Below are 22,141 nucleotides of genomic sequence, written 5' to 3'. Positions count from 1 at the left end.
CTTGGGCCTATCCCCTACTACATCCTTTAAATCTCGGTCAACTGTGACTACCCCCGATTTTTAATAAATAGATCTCTAATATCATGTATATCCTGTGTGAAACTCAATATAGGGTTGACCTTGGATCTACATGAACCTTCCTGTGAGATAACACCAACTGCTGCTTCTCTTATATCATCTGAAGTATTTGTACAGCTTCTTGAGCTCTCAGAGAAATAGGGTGCAGCAGTTGTAGTCCTAAGTGAATTGACACATTCAACACCTGCATGCACTTCTTCTGCTTTGTATGATCTATTCAATAATCTATCTGTTAAACTCAATAACTACTCTTCAAACCCCTCATGAGTGGGATTTATCCTTGAGGCATGCATGGCCTGTCCTCTGATGACATTCTGAAACACAAAGTTAGGATGCATGCTATGTCTATGTAAAAGTGAATTCCCGTAACAGGACTTTCTATAGACTCCCGTATTTAAGGAACCATTACCCAACCTCTCAATATAAACACCTAAAGACGAAACCCGAGTTTCAGATTTCTCCATTGTGAACCTTAAACAGGGTATCAAAGAATTAATCTGTTCAAAAAAACTTGACAGTTCAAAGACAGTACCTGTCCACAGGAAAAAAATGTCATCCACAAAACGGGTGTAAAACATTACATGTTGTTGGAAACCAGCTATAGGAAACAGTTTATTCTGTTCCCAATCCACTATCATGAGGTTGGCATAGCTATTGGCACATGATGTGCCATCCGTTTGCAGATACACTGTCTTATCCAAAAGAAAGATGTTATTTTCTAGGACAACCTCTAAATAAGCACAAATCAAGTAAATTTTACTCCTAGTATAAGAGGTCTTATTCATCAGACATCTATGTATACACCCAACTCCCTCCTCATTGGGTATTACAGTGAACAAAGAGTGGACATCCAAAGTCACCAATCGAATGTTCAAATCACTGTTGATGTCACTGGTTTTGTCATACAACATCAGCAGGAAATGCTTTGTGTCCTTCAAGATGTATGGATATTCCTCCACTACTGGTCTGAGGCAGTATTTTAAGTACAGTGAAAGGGGTTCTGTCACCCAACCCCTTCCTGATACAATAGGTCTCATAGGGGGAGTCTGTGGCATGTTTATGGATCTTCGGTAGTCCCTGTACTATAGGTATCAAGGGATGTTCTACCTGAAAAAAATTGATACATGTCTAAAATAATGATTGTGCTTTTAAATAAATCTTCCAACATGCATGAAGTACTAGTGATTCTCCTTTCTATTTCACTAGTAGGAATTACAGAATAAAATCTGTCATCCTGTAGCATCAAGTTCATACTATTGTCATATCTCACTTTGTCCATCACTACCACTGGACCCCCCCCCTCGTCTGCAAGTCTAATCACAATAGTTTTATCATTCTTTATCCTATTCAATGCTATCCTAAGTCCGGGGGATAGATTCCCAAACCAATTCCATTGTCCATTATTGGTATCTAACTTATGCATGTCCTGCTGTACTAGTTTAGCAAAAACCTCCAAAGATGGATGTAATACAGGTACATATGTACTAGGCTTCCTAAAACTGACTTGATCATAGACATGTTGGCTCCCAAAATCCAATTTCAATTGAACATTACGGCAGAATTGTCTGAGGTCTTTCACCATGTCTGTTAGATTACTTTTGGTGGAGGGTATAAAGGAAAAACATTTGTTTAACACCTCAACTTCTTCTAATGTTAAAATTCTACTAGAGATATTCCAAACTAATGTAGCGGTAGACATTGCCATATTTTCTTGAGGGTCAGGCCCTGCTGTTTGCCCCCTGAGACCTTGAGTTTCTGGCGGCCTTGGCTCATGGACCTGGATCTCTCTCTCTTGTAGGTATCGCTGATGGGGAAAGGGGTCTGGTTAGTATAACCACTGGTTCCAGGCCCTCAACTAAACTCCTTTCTCCTAACAGAGGGTTGTTGAATATAAGTACTACCTGTACTATGTGTATCATGTATATCAAGTCTGGTACCTGTTAGATTATTACCATTTGGAAAAGAATCTCCCTGACAATTGACCATAGCATCACCCTGACCTTGAGTTACAGCATCATTCAAATTATTACTAGTAGTGGAGTTACCATCTATTGAACTAGAATCATACCTTGGCCCTGTTGAGATAGGAACGGTGGGGGATGCATTCCTAGCCATATTGCAATCATTCATAGTATTATGACCTGTGATCAAATCAGCATTGGGACATGTAGTGGCATTATGAACATTCTCATTGTTAATAACATTTACATTCAAATCATTGTGTACACTATACAAATCTAAAACATTATTTGCATTATCCATAATATTATTAACATGTCTACCTGGTCTATCAGATCTATTATCTACTCGAGGCCAAGTGAAGACATGTCCATTTTTGATGTCCAAAGAATCTCTCTGTATCTTATTTCGTTTTAGTTCAATTAACTTTTTTTCAAATAAAAACACAGTAGCTAACATTTTGTCCATCATAGTGTTAGCAATTGTCTCTGGATACATGACAAATATAAAGCGTTGCTGTTTTCTAATTTTATCACATAATGCTACTTCCTTGGGTAGAAAAAAGTCATTAAGAAGTTCCATATAATGGAAACTCACCTCAATGTTTAGCTGCTGCCATCTAAACAGCACCTCTGGGTACAAATTCCCAGTTGTAGGCATTTTCAAAACTCGTAGTCCTCTTAGAACAATCTTCCTCTGCACACAAACTTCAAAGTTTTGATGTTGAGTCTGTAACTTTTTCATCTTCAAAAAATCCCCATCCAGTCTCTCAAAACTTTCAGCTAGCCCAACGAGCTGTTTTTGTGCTGTTATATTGTTGGCGTTGTTCTCATCCACAGTATACATCATCAACAGGTTGTTCTCTCCCGAAACACAGTCCAGGAACCTCTTCAGGTCATCTCTGGCTTCAGGTTGGTGCTCCAAATTATATGGTAATTCAACAATGAATGCATTGGATTCAGCCATGTCTCCCTGATAACCAAGAATATAAATAAAATATAAAAGCAAAAACAAAGTTACCAGGAAGTAAATACTCTCCGTACAGAACAGCAAAATAATCCAAGTAAATAAACCACAGGAGAGTAAAACAAGGCTGTAAACCAGTTGTAACATAAAATCAGCTCGGCAGCAAATAGTCCACAATTTCTGACAAAAAAGATGGACAATTGTGGTAAAATCCAAGAGTAAATCGATTTATTGAGAAAATAGGCAAGTGCTTTCACCCAAAAAGGGCTTTATCAAGCCATATACAAAACAAAGAAAAAAGGCACACTTTTTAAATGCCTGAAAGTCCACATCACAATGACATCACTTTCCTTTGCAAATCTTAAAGGCATATAACAAAAAATAAAGGTACATATCTTAAATCATCAAGAAATAAGCTCATAAACAAGGTATTTTATGCAAAATAATCATATTATACACTAAAAAATATATTCCTCATATAAAGAACAAACTCAATGGTAAAATCTAGAGATATATGTTAAAAAACTGTACAAGTAAATATAGATTTGAATGTATATATCATACATAGAAAGTATATATCATACATAAAAAATGTGTGTTTGTGTCTAACAATATCACGTGTTCCAGTGCTGTACTATGCACAACACTAGGATTTGATCTTCAACATTCTATTCTTTAATAAAGGTTTAATGGGGATCTTATCATTCAGGCCAGGTTTACAGTCTGCCCTCATCCTGATAATCCAATCTAACTCACATGTCTCTGTATAATTTCTAATATCCCCTCCTCTTTTTAAGAACATACTAGAGCAAAGGGAGGCCATGTGGCAAGTGAGACTGGAAGATGATAAGAAACCGGGGCTTAATGAAAGCATTAATATCAAATGTTTCCTTAAAAATAGGAAACTCAAAATTAACAAATTACTTTATATTATTATTTATTATATTTTATGTCATTCATACAAAGTTTGGTAAAGATGCAGTTTTTATAATATATGTTTTTAACTCATGAATATTGTTCTATATGGAATTTTTTGTTAGCATTTTGCGGGTTAATTAATTTGTTTTTAATTGAGTAATTGATATAAAATGGCAGTTCTTGGTTGTTAAAATCTTTTCTGATGAAGTCCATTTGACGAAAGCGTGTATTAAAAGTTTTGTACACTAAAATCCGTGGTTCTCTTGACTTTTATTGACCATCTGGTATCCAGTCTTCTTGTGGTTTTCTACTGTGGTTGTTTAGCTGAACACGCTCCTTTTTTGGTTACCCGTATCATACTGTCAATGTAGGTGCAATCATGACCTCAGTTACATAGCCAGGTCTCACCAAATGAAGTCAGGAATGCTACATCAGAAGATACCAATCTGTCCACACAACATGCCCCAGAGACCTTAAGCACACTTTCACACATCAAAGAACATGCATGTGGGACAAGTGCACAACCCACACACTGTCCATGTTATGGAATATAGATCACATACATGGGAAGCAGTGCACATCACTGGCCACCCACAATAGAAACCTGGATGAGTGGATGGAGAATACAATACCCACCCCTGGGGACCACTCCAGTGACTATACCCCTGAGCCACACTAGGGACTATTGTCATGTGGCCTGATGCCAAGGTATTCCCTTGGGATAGCCTTGTAGTGCCTTCAGGCCTATTCACTTACTACACACCTACTGCACACCTATGAAGCAATGAACCCATGGATCTCAGTACTGGCAAATGTGCGTGTGTGTGTGTGTGTGTGTGTGTGTGTGTGTGTGTGTGTGTGTGTGTGTGTGTGTGTGTGTGTGTGTGTGTGTGTGTGTGAATAGTAATCCCAGTGTGTTTGGTTGAGAAATCTCCCCTGTGGCTGAGGTTATTAGCAATTGGAGGTGTGTCCAAACCGGAATATGTGCCATTCTACAACAGATGTTGTACATCCACTTGTCCCTATGTACAACCCTTAGCCCTATAATCTGAGGCATACGCAATCACTGTGTTACAGACCAGGAATTACTGTGCACATAATGTACCCTGCCTATGACATGGTGGATGTGTCAGCACACTGCCATACCCTGTGGCATTGCTGCAGGGCCACATCATGTTGACACACAGATGCCTAGAATGAACATGGGATACAGCATGTGAGAACACATTCACTCAGCACTTCACTTGTGGGGGGAGAGAGGGGTAAAGTTGGCACTGAATGTGTTGCCAAGACTATGGCCAATATCTGTTGTCTCAGGATAGGTATTAGCTTTGTGCAGTAACTCACAGGACTTGTGTTTAATGCTGTGCAGGTTGTTGACATAACTAGCGTGGCTGTTGTGACTGTCATCTGTGTCTGCTGCATCTCTGCTGCCATAGATGCCTGTCAAGGTCTCCATGAGGGAGCCAAAGTTGTGTTTGAGGCTAATAAGGGAGTTCAACAGTCATGGGATACCACCTTTCCCTGCAACTGTGTCCTCCTTCTGATGTACACTTTAGTAATGGCAGGGGACCATCATATTGTCTCCCCGTGATTAGAGGACAGTGTCTGGGTTCTGTTGGCTCTTGCTAGTACCATGCATTCATGTACCTGTTTGTACAGTGCCTATGTGTATGATTCCACAGTGATGCAGATACATCCCTTTGCCATGGGTGCAGTGAGGACATCCACCCCTGTTTTCATGACTGCAAAGTCAGATTTGGAGAGTTTTTGCAGGTGGTTATCTTTGTGGGGGGTGTGGTTGATATGTTGGGTTCCATGTTGATTACAGCCTGTGTGAATCTCATCATCCAGGGATTAACATCTGGGGATGAGCAATCGTCCCATAATTAAGTGGTCAACACAGGTCATTGTTGTTGCATCCTCTACCAGGGGTCAGTATGAGCTGGTCTAGGGCAATGGAAATGATGAATCCCAGAAGTGATGGGCCATGGTACTGGTGATTGGCTATATTCCCTAGGTGATGGAGGGGTAGTTGAAGACTCGTACTATGTCAGTGTTGTATTGGACCTGCAGAGATGGCAGGGTGTTGAGGAATGTGCATTGACTGTTTACAGACATAGATGTGGATCCATAGCAGGCTATGGTCTGGATAGCACCATTACCCCAAGGCGGTTGTACCAAAAGTATTTCCAATGCATTATGATGGGATGCTAGTCTGGAGATTTTCCTATCTATAATTAATATTGAGACACCACCACCTGTGGAGGTGTGGTGTGGTCCATGTTTGGGGGCTGACAGCTGTGGAATGCATCATAGCCTGATATTTTAGGTCTGCTGTCTGCTGCTGTGAACCACCTCTCCATCACAGCAGACATGTGTCCTCCACTCCAATGACTGCTATGAGTGACTGCATCCTGACAGTTAAATGTCCACTGCTGAGCAGATTGCATGCATGTGTAGCTGTTATGGTGGTAATAACATTAGAAACACTGCCTAATAAGGCACCATAGGGGTGGCAAGACACTTAGCCAGTACCTGGCAACCCAGTGGTGGCAGATGTAGGACATCCATGGCAAGTCATTGGGTTCTGTCAAATATGTCATCCCAAGCAGAGAAATTCTGGATCTCCTGAGAATGACACATAACACATAAGCCAATGTTGCAGTCAATAATCTGTTGATAGTATTGCAGCATCATTCTGGGTGACAGTGGTACACTGTCCAGGGCTACTGCCACACTTGCCTGGACCACATAATTGGAGCATTCAACCATGTTTCCTGTCATGTAGTCCAGGGAGGTGTATCCCTAGTCATTCACAACCCCATGGATACGGAGTGATACACATAGTTGTTGTGGAGTGACATGACTGGCTGTGTCATGTGTTAGATGCTGACATATAGATATTTGGATGTTACCTGCTCCATATTCAACTTATTGAGTGAGATGTTTGTGCCTCAGTATTAAGTTACCCATGATCACTGTATTGTGCAAGGTGGTTAACCGTAGGAGTTTAGAATGGGGGCACACTGTGTAGGTTAAATATGTGTCCCTTGGAATGTGCCATGTCACAGTGCCTGAGTGGGTGTCTGCCTTTCTGGTCTGTGCTGCTTGGGTAAATGTCCATTGAGTGCATCTGGGAAGGTGAGTGTATGGCTTTTTCACTGTATGTCATGGCTGTCAAAGTGGGTGTCATGGTGAGCTATGTGTTCCACATGGTATGGTGCAGGTGTTAATCTTATCCTCATGACCTGCTAGTCCAGTCTTTGCTGGAGAGTGCATATGTCCACATTGTGTTATATATTGGTAATCCTCACAGGTCTGAGTGTTTGGAATTTAGAGGGGAGAGTTGTCTGTGTACATGAGGCAGTTGCAACAGTGCCCTAGAATGTACAAGTGCACCAGGTTAATGGGTGAAAGCACAGATAACTGACCTTCAAACATGCCAGAAGGGGTGGACATAACTAGTAAGTACTGGGGCTACATCTGTGATGAACGAGTAATGCTGACGGCTGCCAGGTATGCCACACTTCTTGATACAAAAACCTGGTGAAGTGCCAAACCATAATGCTAGTTGAAGTGCAAGACAGAAAGAACTAGCATGATGTACGGGTGGAACAGAAGGCAGACTGTCTGCTACCTGTAATACTTTAACACAGCTGAGCAGTTATCAGCAGCTTTGGCATTCTGAAAGTTCAGTGAGCTCTGTAGCATGTGTGGTAACTGTGTTACACTATAGTAAACATATCTAGATAGGCAGAAGTTCTGATCCCAGTACTGGCAAGGGTGTGTGAATCATGTACTGTCTGGCTCACACCATTTTTGACCTGTATACTATCATTTACACTTCCCTTCAATCCAATTTAGTAGACCTGTTGATGGCATCCACCTTAGACGTACTATTGGAAGAGGTGGAAATGTATAAATTCTGTAGTGCATCTGATAACTGCATAGCAATATAGTAAGAGTACCTAGATAGGCAGGAGTTCTAATCCCAATAGTGGCTAGAGTGTGTATGTAGTTGTGTGTGAATCATGTACTGTCTGGTTCATATTATTTTTGAACTGTACACTATCCTTTACACTTCCATTCACTCCAATTTAGTAGACCTATCGATGTCATCCACCTTAGAGGTACCTTTGAAAGAAGTGGAAATGTATAACCTCTGTGGTGTGCCTGATAACTGTGTAGCACTATAGTAGGAATACCTTGATAGGCAGGAGTTATAATCCTAATGCTGGCAGCTGTGTGTATGAGGATCATATCATGTATGGCTTATAGCCTTTTGATGTGTATACCATACACGGCTGGTGATCACCTCCCACTGACATTACTTTATATAGCGTGGTAACAGCATCTGCCTCACATACAACCAGTTAAACTATTGTGCAGTCTTCTGTACAGATGTGTCTGAAATATCCATATGTTTGAAACCTAGACATGGTTGACAGTGGTCTGTGTGCCTTAACCATGCCCATGTATGTGATATTATAGCCAAATAGGCCACAGTGAGTGTATTGACACACATGGCAGCATGGGGTATCATACCTGACTGAAACATCATGCTGATAGGATGTCTGCCACCCTCACAGGTGGCCAGCCTTGTAAGTGCAATACATGAGTCCAGATGCTTTGTTTTACAAATGAACTGTACCTGTTATGTGTCACATTAAAGGCTGGAAGAGGTATGGACTGTCATATTGTGGTTCTAATTAGTATGTAACAGGAACACCTTGCATTTTAAGAGGGGTGTGTACGTAATTTATATCCATTGTATACCAGTAATGTGTCACGCATGATCTTACCTTAGGCCGTTTGTCCAGCACAATTTGCTGGTCTCTGTCTAGACATCTTGGCACTGACAAGTTGTGAGGTATGCTGCAGGAATGTTGAGTTCATTTCAGATAGGTCCCAGTGGAGACCACTGTGTTGCAATACAGTTAACTCTAGCACAAGTGAACATGCGCAATAAGCAATATAGCTATTACATAAATCAATATAGCTATTACTGATATCTGTGTGCATGGTAAATTGCATGCGCTTCACATGCCTGGCGTATTGCCAGGCAACAACAGAACAATGTCATACTCACCAGCTTCAGGCTGCTATCCCATATGCAGACCAGAGGGTACTAGGTTGTTGCAAGATGGTGTTATTGTCAGCAGACACACATGTGGCCTTGGTACAGGATGGATGCAGCATGTCTGCACATCTATAGTACTAACCAGAATAATACGCAATGTCCTTTCCTCACCATAGATGTGCACCTCTGTGCATTAGAAAACCCCATCCACAACTGCAATTGGACCTGACACATGCATGTAGATACAATACAGATGCATATATGTCTGATACATTAGTGTACTAATCCCCACTGTGCCTTTACCTGCATGCTCCTCATCCAGTGTGTGTGTGTGTGTGTGCGTGTGTGCGTGTGTGCGTGTGTGCGTGTGTGTGTGTGTGTGTGTGTGTGTGTGTGTGTGTGTATGTGCAACCCACCTCCACAATACTTCCCTCAGCATCATGGCCTGTGCATTCAGCATGTGGGCCAAGTGTGGTGAGGAGCTCCTTGCTGGGTGTCAGTGGGGGCTGGATGGCAGGGCCCCCACCTGTGTCTAGACAGTCCCTTGCTACAGCAGCAACCCATTGATGGGCATGGCATTTGAGGTTGGTGTCCCAATGCTGCACATGAATGATATTTTCCTGTGCAGTCTGGCATGATTTACACTGTTCCGCAGGTCAGTCCTCTCCCACACATCTTCTGCTCTCTGTCCACATGACAGGGCATAATGTCCAATCACATATTGGGTGATGATGTCTGTTCCACAACAGAGAATGCTGGTAGGCAAGCAGTCTGCATGTTACCTGGAAGACATGAACAGGAAAAGGTCACAGGACCTCATACGGTTGTCAAAATGCACATCGACAGTGGATATTAATTGCAAAAAATCCAGACTACCCCAGAAACCTCCAAGCTATCATGGCTATAGCAGCTTGCATTACAAACCTGTCCCAGAGCTATCTTATTTCCCCCAATGTTGGACACTTGACTGTATAATCTTCTATCCTCCATTCATTTCTGTGTAGAGGGTTGACAGTGGCCATTTTCCATGTGGATAGTGTGTGCATGGTGGCAGGTCTGTGTTTGACTGTGGTGTGTGATGGAGCTCTGAGCACATGCCTGAGTTCATGTAGGAGGCAGACACTGATGTTAGTATACCCCATGGAGATATGCTGTTGGTGCCATCAGTAGGCAATATGTATATGCTCACAATTGCTGTGGGGAGGAGTGCGGTTGATTTGCATATCTCCATGTACGACTGGGGTGGACAGGGTGATGATGTTCCCACCTAACCTATGTGATGCAGGTTGCCTATATCCATGGCATGTGTGTATGAGGTGTTCTTTATGACCCAGTACAGGGTGAATTGTATGGTTTCATCTGCGGCTTACAATATATGTGGAGACATGGTTGCAATTGTCCTTGGTGGTGTGGATATGTCTTATTCATAGTCATAGTCAGCCTTACAGGACGTCACCTGCTTAGTTATCTGCTTGCTCAGATATAGGTGGACTTGCTTCAAAGTTTTTCCCTGCACCTATGTGTCCCTGTACACCCAATGTAGCAACCTATTATGTGGTTTATGTATTGCTGCTGTCCACCAAAGGGGATTGCTCTACCTTGGTGGAGCCTGGATATACAGGTCAGGTATGGCTGTGTCCATATAGCTACAGTAGATATAAAGTCTACACACCCCTGATACACTGCCTGCTATTTGTGCAATAGGAACATGACACCACAATAACTCATTTCATAACAATTACCACCTGCATTGTGACCTATAGCCTGTACAATTCAATTGAAAACATAACAATCTGGTTTGTGAAAACATATGGCAATAATACTCAGTACAATAAGCCAGTTGAATGAGTGTGCACACCCTTAAACTTGTGTATGGACGTCTTGAGATGGTTACAGCATTCATCCGTCTTGGTCTGGACTCTAACATTGTGGAGCATCTTCACTTGGCAATAGTTGCTTATCTTCCTAGAAACACATTTGATTGTATTGTAATGGAAGTGGACAGGTTAGGGGTCACATTCAAGATGAGAAACATTATGAAATGATCTTCTGTGGTCTGATTGTCATACAGCATGCAAATCTGGCATTCCAACAGGGGTGTGTGCACTTGTGATATCCACTGTATGCAGGTGTTGATATAGCTGGTAGTGGTAGGCATGGACAGAGACTCATAACACAGGTGGACACTTCTCTGATTAATACCTGATAATCATGCCTACTACAGTACCCACATCAGTATCAGGGCAATGCAACCACCAGTAACTGTGCACATATATGTCTTTTGTATGCACTAACACTGATATAACACACATGTGCAACATGCACAACCTATTTACCTGGCTGCTTGAAACCCATGTGATTAATTCTGTGCCTTCCAACTGAAGATATGCAAACATACATGTACTCAGGGGATACCTGGTATACATTTCTATTGAATGTAAGTATGGCACACTGTATTCACAGTCTTGCTGCTCAATCATACTTCTCAACTTGTTACAGCAGTACATCTGGACAATGGCACACATACATGGGTGTCAAAAGGACATCAGTATTGATACTGTAATAATATAGCTTCACCATACATTAGTATGTTGATTGCGCAGTAGGGTTTGACATCACTGTGATAACCCGGAAGATGTCCAACAGTCATAAGTAGGCTATTATGTTATAATGCCATTGCTCACAGACCTGCCAATGGTTTGGGTGACATAACACAGGTATATGTGTATGTGACTAGAGATATCAGTAACAAATGTGCTTATTGTCCAGCAGAACACTGTACAGTTTAATGTCATTAAGTCAAGATATCACATGCAGTTCAACACACATCTGCAACAGCACTCTACTATGCACATGCCCTCTATAGGTGTATTAGCTTTACACGGCAAAGATGTGTCATACTCATAATCACAGGTAACATGGATATGGAAGACATCACATTAACTGGCATAGAAGTGGAACAGTCACAACTGTTTGACTGAAACTCCTGCAGTTGTCATATGTGAGCTGTTCTTTTGCAGGTGGGTCAGGCTCATGATCTGTGTTTCCACCTCACAACCTCTCAGAGCATCACATCTGGACAATGCCTCAAATGATGGGGGGATAAATAGGGACAGACTTTAAATATACCTGCTACAAACATAGGAAGTTCATAGAATGATACATTTAGCATTACAGTGAATATTCTTAAAAATGTGGAGTCTCAAACTCGAGTGTTTGTCATTACCAGATGACTTCAAGTCCTCAGCTATTTGCCAGTAAAGTACAGATTCTCAGGAGGAACCGACAAAAATACATGATGGTAAAATGTGGACATTCTGTGAGGATCTGTACAGTTGAGAGGTATGTCTGTGATATCTCCCACTTCAGAAAGGGCCAGATGCTATGGCCATAGCAACTGTTTAGTAGGACATTAGTACTTCATGTCTTGTTGGGACATATATTCCTCCAAACCATATTTCCCATTATTACAGACCAAGTACTAGATTCGATTACATGCCTACATGTTCCACTTACCTTTTTTCTTTCTTGTCTGTTCCACTTTATGTCTCATTTATTTCCCTCTCTCTCCCTGTGCACTACAGGGATAGAGCTGGTTTGAATAGGTGGCAGCATGGCTTTTGTAGGTGTGATGCCCGTGCCCTGGCCCAGCAATCAAGGAGCCTCAATCCTCACCACTAACACCAGAGAGGACATCTCATATATGAGCAAAGGATAACAAATACACACAGTAAAGTGCAATTTCCCTTAAAAGCACACAGAGATCACTGTCAGTCTGGGGCTGGTTGCTCCCTTGCTCTCCAGGTCCCCAATAAGACTCCCCTCTGGCACGGCTATAGGGTCCAGATCTCAGCCTAGTGGGCAAGCTAAAACCTCTAGCACCCTCTCTGTCCAACCAGTGCTTCATGTCCCTGCCCAAGTAGCTGACACACACACACACACACACACACACACACACACACACACACACACACGCACACACACACACATGCACTTTGAGAAGAGTTTATACAACCACACAGACACTCCTGGAGAAGGCTGGCACAGTTTCTCCAGCTGTGCCCCTTTCTCCCAGACTATATGGTAGTTCCACTTGCCACCACCCACTAATACTTAGCTACTCAAAGGCCCTTAAAAGGGTACCCAATTATTACTGTGTAATATTATTATCCAGTTGGTAGTTGTGACTAAACAGTCAAAGCTTATTTAGAGTGAGTTGGACAATAACTCTATAAATATGCAATGTACTCTAGAGCTTAAATTATCTCTACACAAAACAGCCACAGTTGAAAGGTTTTAAAATATTTAATAATAAATTAAAACCACAAGACAATACTTTCTACTACACAGTGCTAGTCAAGAGATCAGAGATCACACAGAAATACTTAAAATAAATCAGTAGTGCAGTTCTTACATCACAGAAAAACACTTACCGCCGGATTTACTAATCTTGCATGCAGGACTAGTGTAGTCATGCATGGAAGCAGCCACTTAGGAGCAGGATGGCAATGTGCCATGCATATTAATGAAGGTGCACTGCCTGACCTCCTAGACATAAACGGAGCATGTACGAGTACAGGGGGCATGTCTGAGAGCAGAGCACTCAGAAGAAACATGCCCCTGCAAAAAAGAACAACAGAAAGTGGAAATAAATGAGCGAGGCCACTCATAGGTGTCCACATATCCCGACCAACAGTCCTCCATGTGTACAATAGCAACAGTACATATAAATAAACCGAAGAAAACCCATCATATTTATCGTAAATCCGAGTACAGCTAACCGTAGGAGCACGGGTGTGCCCATCGCTTAGCTACAGTTAAAGCAACTGAAAAGGCTGAAGAGGATAACAAGGAAGATATATGCAAATGAAGCAGCACAGCAATAGTATAGTGGGCAGGGCGTCTGCCTAATGAGCAGGCATTCATGGTTTGAGTCCCACGGCAGCACATACCATTCTCCATGTGAAATCTGTATATGAACTTTGTTTTTCTCATATATTTCCTGTATAACCTACTAAATAGGATCAAATGTGAACTGGACGACTGTATTAATAAGGCACTAGTAAACAGGTGTAACCACAAATAAGCAATATTAATCATAGATAAGCACTAGTAAGCGTGTGTAAGTGCATTTGCACAGGCGTAAGCATTACCTTCACAGATTAAGCAAAGTAGAAGCTAACTGGGTGTTAAAAACTGTAACCGGATGTTAGCAGTGCTTAGCTCTGTGCAAACCTGCACACCCGCATACAATGGCTTTAATGTGCCGTAATCACTCAGTATCCAATGGCTCATGTTCTGCCCAGCAACAAAATAAACAGCTCTTGCAAGGTTCGAACCAAGGACTCTGCACACCATAGACAAAAGGAATTACCACTAAGCTATGACAGACACAAATAAAGTTGACGTTGTCAGAAACATATCATCCAATACAGTCATGCAACAGCACAGAGAATGTAGACCTACAGCTAGATGGACATGTGTGTGCAAATATATTACTATCTAAATGGATACAACATATCCATAGAATATATATATATATATATATATATATATATATATATATATATATATATATATATATATCTATATATCTATATCTATATCTATATCTATATATATATATATATATATATATATATATATATATATATTTATATATATATATGTATGTATATATATAGGTATATAAACTATCCACATATATATACATACATATACAATTATATGAACAGATACACTTGCAAATGACAACAACTACACATATATATATGTCAACATCCATATGTCCACATATACACAGCAAGTTACACATATGTACACAGAAAAATGTCCCCATAGGTATATACGGACATAGTTAGAAATATGTAAGCAAATATATGCACCCACAGAGGTATATATGGCCAGACATCTGTAGATAGCAATGATAGATTAACAGACACATACATGTCTACATGCATCGTGAAAGGCCTTGACAGGCACCAAACAATATATGTCACATACGAATTGGCGTACCCCCCACCCAGACAAACATGATCGCCCTGCAACACACTACCAAGCTCAATGTAAAGTTCATGTGTCATTGAAATAGAGATTTAAATTAGTCCTCGGTCATGTTACAAATGTTGATATCATATCCCCCTCTCCCCAACCCACTAGGTGGCCTGAGCAGTACAGGCCCATCCAACTAAGGCCATCCACGAGCCATACATGCATTACCCACAGTTCCACTTCCCCCACCTGCTGCATACATGCAGTCACCATCTCAACCCTGGTTACAGGCCCGTAGCTACCACACCAATAAACATTGCCCCCCCCCTCCACACTCCTTCCCTCAGGACCCATCCCTTATGTTGTCTCGACCCAAGTATCCTAGGTCTGGCACATGCTGTAGTCCAGGCACATAGCCATGGGTACCTATGTAACTCTGGATGTAGACGAAAGTTGTATACCCAATGTTCGGGCTGTCCCACATGGGACGAATGATTACCTGGTACTAGCAAAAGATTTCATGTGTGACTGTGTACACTAATGGATTTAGTTGTAGGTATCGCAAAACATACGTGGCACACAAGGTTGGCAGGTATGCACACGAAACAGTACCCAGCAAAAACAGGCAACATGACAGGATATGTAGCTAAATATGTAGAGGTATGTGTGTGCACATATACCCATAACTACATGGAGATATACATCTCCCACTGTGTAGTACAAATGTATACATACATAGACAGACATTTATAAATACTCACATATAGATATATACATATGCAGCCACCCATACATCCACATGACATTATATATGTTTATATATATATATATATATATATATATATATATATACACACACAACAATATATATATATATATATATATATATATATATATATATATATATATATATATATATATAATATATATATATATATATATATATATATATATATAATATGGGTCTACTTCATTTGCCTAACTTTTGATTGACCGATACCCATTTGCCCGACACCAATTCATTTGACCGAAATTTCATTTGACCGACATTTTATTTGACCGACAAGTATTATTGGCAAGCAAATGGGATATGCCCCCTTCCCCACTGTAGTGCGACCCTGGGGTTAGAATATATAGTTAGGGGGTGTGGGGGACACAGCCCCCCCCACAATGGGGGGTGTGGGGGCACAGCCACCCACTTAATTTCATATTATATTGTTTAGTTTTGCTTTAATATTGCTTAGTAAAACAAAAGTAAATGGGGGCTGTGCCCCCCACACACCCCATAACTATATATTCTAATAACAGGGTCGCACTAGAGTGGGGAAAGGGGCATACCCCATTTACTTGCCAATAATACTTGTCAGTCAAATGACGTGTCGGTCAAATGAAATTTCGGTCAAATGGGGTCGGGCAAATGGGTGTCGGTCAATCGGAAGTTAGGGAAAATGAAGTAGATCCATATATATATATATATATATATATATATATATATATATATATATATATATATATATGTATATATATATGTGTGTGTGTGTGTGTGTGTGTGTGTGTAGATATACACAGATATATAGCTAGGATATGATACAGCTGTTAAGGATTACATTTGTTCACAGGCCGTGCCAATGGAGGGGAGGGACCCAGTCAACAAATGTGTAACACGTAGCATCACCCCCCCCCCCAGGTAGACAAATGAAACATACAAACACACAATAAAAGTAAACAAACCACTGCTTCCCGGACTACAGGCTGGATACTACCAGTGGTAGAGACCTGCCAAGTCTAATCTTGAAACAAAAACAAGAATGTCCCTTGCGGGACAAGCCAAAAATTATATGGCTATTCGGCCTTCCAGCCATTACACAGATAACGTATGACAGGGCACGCATGTACCCGGACCACAAGGTTGGGGTAGCCTGATGACCCATGGGGTGAGACAACATACGTGATGTGTCCCGAGAAGTGGGGAGAGGGCAGTGTGTACTGGTGTGTTCAGACCCACCCTGCACCCATAGTAAGGAAGAGTGCCGAAGAGGAGGTGCAGGTGGGGAACTATAAGTATGTAATTATGGGCCTAGGCGTGCATGTGTGGGCTGGAGTGGTTCTATGTAGACCGCCCCAGGGATGTAAGCAATAGTGTGCATTGGGCAGACCCGACACCTAACGAGCAGCCATGCCCGGTATGAGTTCCACAGCAGCAATGTCTTATTTACATGTTAAAGGATGGTATAACCAGATGTGTTGTTGCAAACCCACTAAACGACACCAGAGAACACATGGTCGCAACACCACACTGTATGCATGTAAGCCAAACTAATTGGCATCACACGGTATTATTGCAGTCCTCACCCCCACCCAGTGGTTTGAGTGTCCAGACCTACCCCCAAATGCAGGGTATATACACAGCTGTCACTGTAGAAGAAATGGCCAGGTGTGGACCTTCCTGTCAGCCGACCTGCACATGCCTGGACATTTCCCCTATTATCAGCCCCTCTCTGTAGCCCAATAACACCACTTACCTATCAACCCCTGTCTTATTCTGAGTAATGTTCACAGTCACAAGTAGGTAAACCCCTCCACACAACTATATTGGCAGAATCTGGAACCTCCAACCCAGGTGTATTACCGCAGCTGTCCCAGACGACACATGTAAATAACACATGAAGGGAAAATTCAAGCACACTAGGATCACCACCTGCTCACCATCTGGCAAAGTCCACCACCCCTCAACTAACACTCCATACCCCTACACCAACTACTGACACTGACACCTCCTGTCCTGCCTTGCATACATATCCCAACACCCTGCAAACCTGAACTACTGCTCCCCCACCAATCAGTCGAACGGCCTACTATACAGTTAAAATGCCCCCCCCCACCTACCCATCTACACCTTCACTATTCACATCTGCTCTATAACACAGGTAAGGCATAACTAAACCTAACCCAAATACCTGAGTGTAACCTATCCACAACTGCTAAACTCGAATCCCATTTCACCTTACACTGACCTTCATGAACAGTCATACCTGACATGTACACCTGACTTAAGCATATATAATACTGACATGTGCATGAAGTAGCACAGGGGTATGCAGCAGCAAGCGGGATTACACTTGTTTGGGTGACGGTAAGCAATGCCCACACTGGTTAAGCAATGTGGAGGCCAAACCTGTGTAAGACTCCATAACTGGAGGTCAGCAAGTCTGAGCCTCATGCACACCAGCTCATACCCGCCTACACTTCCCCTGCAGTGCCTTAGGCACACTGTAGCCCACAGCCCTCATCGTGGCCAGTAACAACATAATTACCACTCCCAGGTCCCCTCCCCCATCCATCCTGCACACTATAATCCAAGTGAGTTACCACAAAGGCATGGCAGATATACAATCAGCTGCTCTTATCACAAACATATCATCCAGCACAGTCAGTCAACAGTATAGGAAATGTATGTAAGTATGTACATTAATACCAGCAAACATGCACATTGCTCAATCACAGTATTCCGAGTAGTCTATGAGTATCAATGAACAGTGCCTGTTCACACATACTGTGAGAACAGTAGTCTTATATAATACTGAAGAGAGGAATGGAAAACGGGGCACGCCGTGGGGGTGTGCTTTATCTGCAGAAGCGTGAGATGAGGCTGGTCTGGTGTGTGAGCAAACCACTGCTTCTCAAAGCCCTGGCAGGATGCTACCAGTGGGAGAAACAGTGTAGACAAGCAAAGTCTACTCGTGACACAACAACAGGTCTGTCCCTGGCGGGACTCACCAGACTTTGTGAGTCACAATGATGTTTCCAACAGTATCGGAGGAGGATCAAGGGAAGGCTCAAGCATATGTGGACTAAATGGATGAAGAGCCTGCAGAAGGTTGTGTCTAGGCAGTAAAATGGAGGAGTACCGAGCCGTGCAGAGAGGGAAATGTGTGGAGGTGTGGTATGGCAGGGCTAGCAACTGGAAAATGGATGGATGCTGTGTACGTGGAGCTCCGGGGCTGGGGAAAGGGAGCATGGGTATGACATTAAGGTAGAAATATGCAAATTAAGCAGAACTGCAATAGTGTAGTGGGCAGAGCATCCGCCTAATGTGCATGCATTCCCGGTTTGAGTCCCACAGCAGCACATTCTGTTTTCCATGTGAAATCGATATATCAATATCATTTTGCTGTATAACCTACTAAATGGCATTTATACTTGAACAGGAGTACTGCATTACACATAGACCCACTCACTATTCAAAGGACATGAGACAACACACAGGTATGCACCTTTAATGGTGCATTTTACAATAATGTATGCCATTACTTACAGCACATAGATCTGGACTTATTTAATCAGTGAGGAATGCAAGGCCCACACAAAACAGTAGATGCAGATAGTGTGGATATATAACATGCTATGCTGTCCAAGCCAAGCCCGTCAATTTGTACAACTGTAGACAAAGGATTTGCCATCAAGATAGGTAACAATAAACAATAACAGATGTAGTTCAGCCAGCCGCCAGTTACACCCTGTAGTCAAGTCCTAGGGGGACATTTATTACCTGTGCTAAAGTCTATTTATCTGTCACATGTATGGACCCTGACCAACAAATGTCGTGGGAGTCCACAATATGACTGGGATGATAGCAGGAATGCTAGCAGTAAATAATGATAGGCCAATACTGAACACCCCTAACCGTATCACAGCAGGAGAAAGCCAACCATATATGTGGAGGACAGAGGAAGGAACACAGGGCCATACTCATAATATTGCTGTTACACACCCTGCACATTGCTGGTGTTACAGGATTCATTGCAACATACCTTATGCAGGAATAACACATCAGGAACCCAAATAGAAGTAGCCATGTACTGATAGCATGCAACAGACAGATTGCCGGGGATATATTTAGGACAAGACCTGTGTGGTGCACAGGCAAAAGCAAACAGACAATTCACTCGCCATCATGTGGATAGGCCCACTGTTGAGAGCTATGCAGACAGACTGCATTCCATACTAAACTACTATGTACACGCAAACACTGCAAGACCAGCAATATACAATGCACATAACAGCACTACTCACTCTGTCTGTAGGTCTGGAACTTCTTAAGATTGTGTAGTTGCCCTGTGTCTGCAAGCTCCACTGTAATAGGTACTGCAAACTGCCGTCTGTAACACTGCTGCCCACATACATGAAGGATGTCCTCCATACTGGAAAGGTGAAGGGACAATGCCCTCATGAGTAAGCAATTTATAGTATTGGGTTGCCTTGACAATGATTAACTGAATCACTACACAGCAGTCTGCACTTAGTCAGGAACTGTTGCACACTGATTGGTGCATAGTCCATCACCTGATTATGTGCATCACCTACAAAAGCCATGCTGAAATCCATTCAAACCAACTCATTCTCACTACTGGAGAGGGAGAGAGAGACAGAGAGAGAGAGAGGAGAAAAAAAAAAAAAGAAAATATAAAATGAACTTCACACACAGTGGGAAACAAAAACCTACAAGCCAAAACTGGGAAGACCCACACCCGTCCAAAGAATAAAAGATATGTAAAACATAACTGCATGTAATTTAATATAGTATGTGGAATAGACTAATAGGATATATGATGTTGAATGTTTGATATGTGCCATCTGTAGTTGTCCCTGTAATTATGTCCCACTGAACAACTGCTCTGGACAATACTGTCTGTCACTGTAAGCAGTGGGACATACCCGCCAACTGTGCAGATCAGCAATGAATGACAAAGATGTCAGCAATAATATCTGTGTATGTTATGTTAGTGTGGACAATAGCTGGTGGTGGAAGTACTGCCGTCATGATAGACACATGGGTGTCATTGCACACCACTTGCAGGACAGTCATGTTAATGTGTAATGTAGCATGCACAAATGCCATAGGTGTGTAACAGGCATACTAGCAATCTCGCACCATATTTACCACACTAATGTTAGCCTGTGTTCACATGTGGCACCTGTCTGTGTTGCAGCAAGGCAGAACAGTGCAGCTGTGAATGAAAGACAGTTACAGAATGCGGACCAGACATCTATATGCACTCCACATATCTGTGTGATACAGAATGTGACATGTATGTGTACAGATACACAGACACTCATATAGACATAGGTATATCAACAACATACAACATATATCTACACATATATGTACATAGATGTATATTTATACACATATATATAGTGGCACTGACAATGGCAGGCAGGTGAAATAGTCTGTAACATGCCAGCAAAGATAAGTGTCCCCACAGGGAGCATGGCTACAAACACATAGCACAAAGTGTGGCACATACACATAGCACAAAGCTTGGTACAATACAACATATGCCCCAATGGTAGGTAAGCACCTGACATAACAATTGCAGTCTCTGAATGGTTTGTTGTAGCTGATATGGTGGGGGGAGACAAATATGTGTATTAAGAACTATGGTAACCCTGCTGTATGGGTGGCTCAGACCTGTTTCCATCTTTATGTCTTCCAGAAAACATGTCACATAGTCATCTTCCCGCCTACAGTTCCACTGAGACAGAGCTCATTATCGACCACCTGGTACAGCACTATGAACTGCTGTTTGGGCAGACAGCCCATGACCAGCAGGAGAGGACCGCACTGTGGAACGAGCTAGTCCACAGGGTCAATGATGTTGGACTGCATAACAACAGCTATGAGTAGGTCCAGCATAATTGCACCGACCTGCTTCGCCATGTATGTCAGTGTGCAGCTGCTGTAAGGGGGGACCACCTCGCAATGGTGGGGCAACCCATCCATCCACCCCTCACCCATGTGGAGGAGCTTCTCAGCAGCCTTGTGACACCTGGCCACCTACAGCATCAACACCTGGCAGGGCACATCTTGGAGGTGGGTGCCAATGACACACCAGCTGAGGATCATGTAGGTAAGGCCCCAGGGCACATCGGTACCCCACTCTTGTGTATGCATCTGCATCTGTACAGGTACATCATGCAAAACTGAGATGTCATATACATAGTCTGCTGTTGTGTAGTAGTAATAAACAGTTGTGTATTAGCTGTAATATTGTGTAATTCTACTGTTGATGTAATGTAATGCTGCACTCCCTTTTTATGAATGCCACAGCTGTGGCCACAGACATCAGCTTTCTCACACTCCTA

Source organism: Protopterus annectens, chromosome 17.part0 (assembly GCF_019279795.1).
Source record: "Protopterus annectens isolate FY-2018-M chromosome 17.part0, PAN1.0, whole genome shotgun sequence".
NCBI lineage: Eukaryota > Metazoa > Chordata > Ceratodontiformes > Protopteridae > Protopterus > Protopterus annectens.
The sequence above is the reverse complement of the archived record's forward strand: the minus strand, read 5'-3'. Positions refer to the sequence as shown.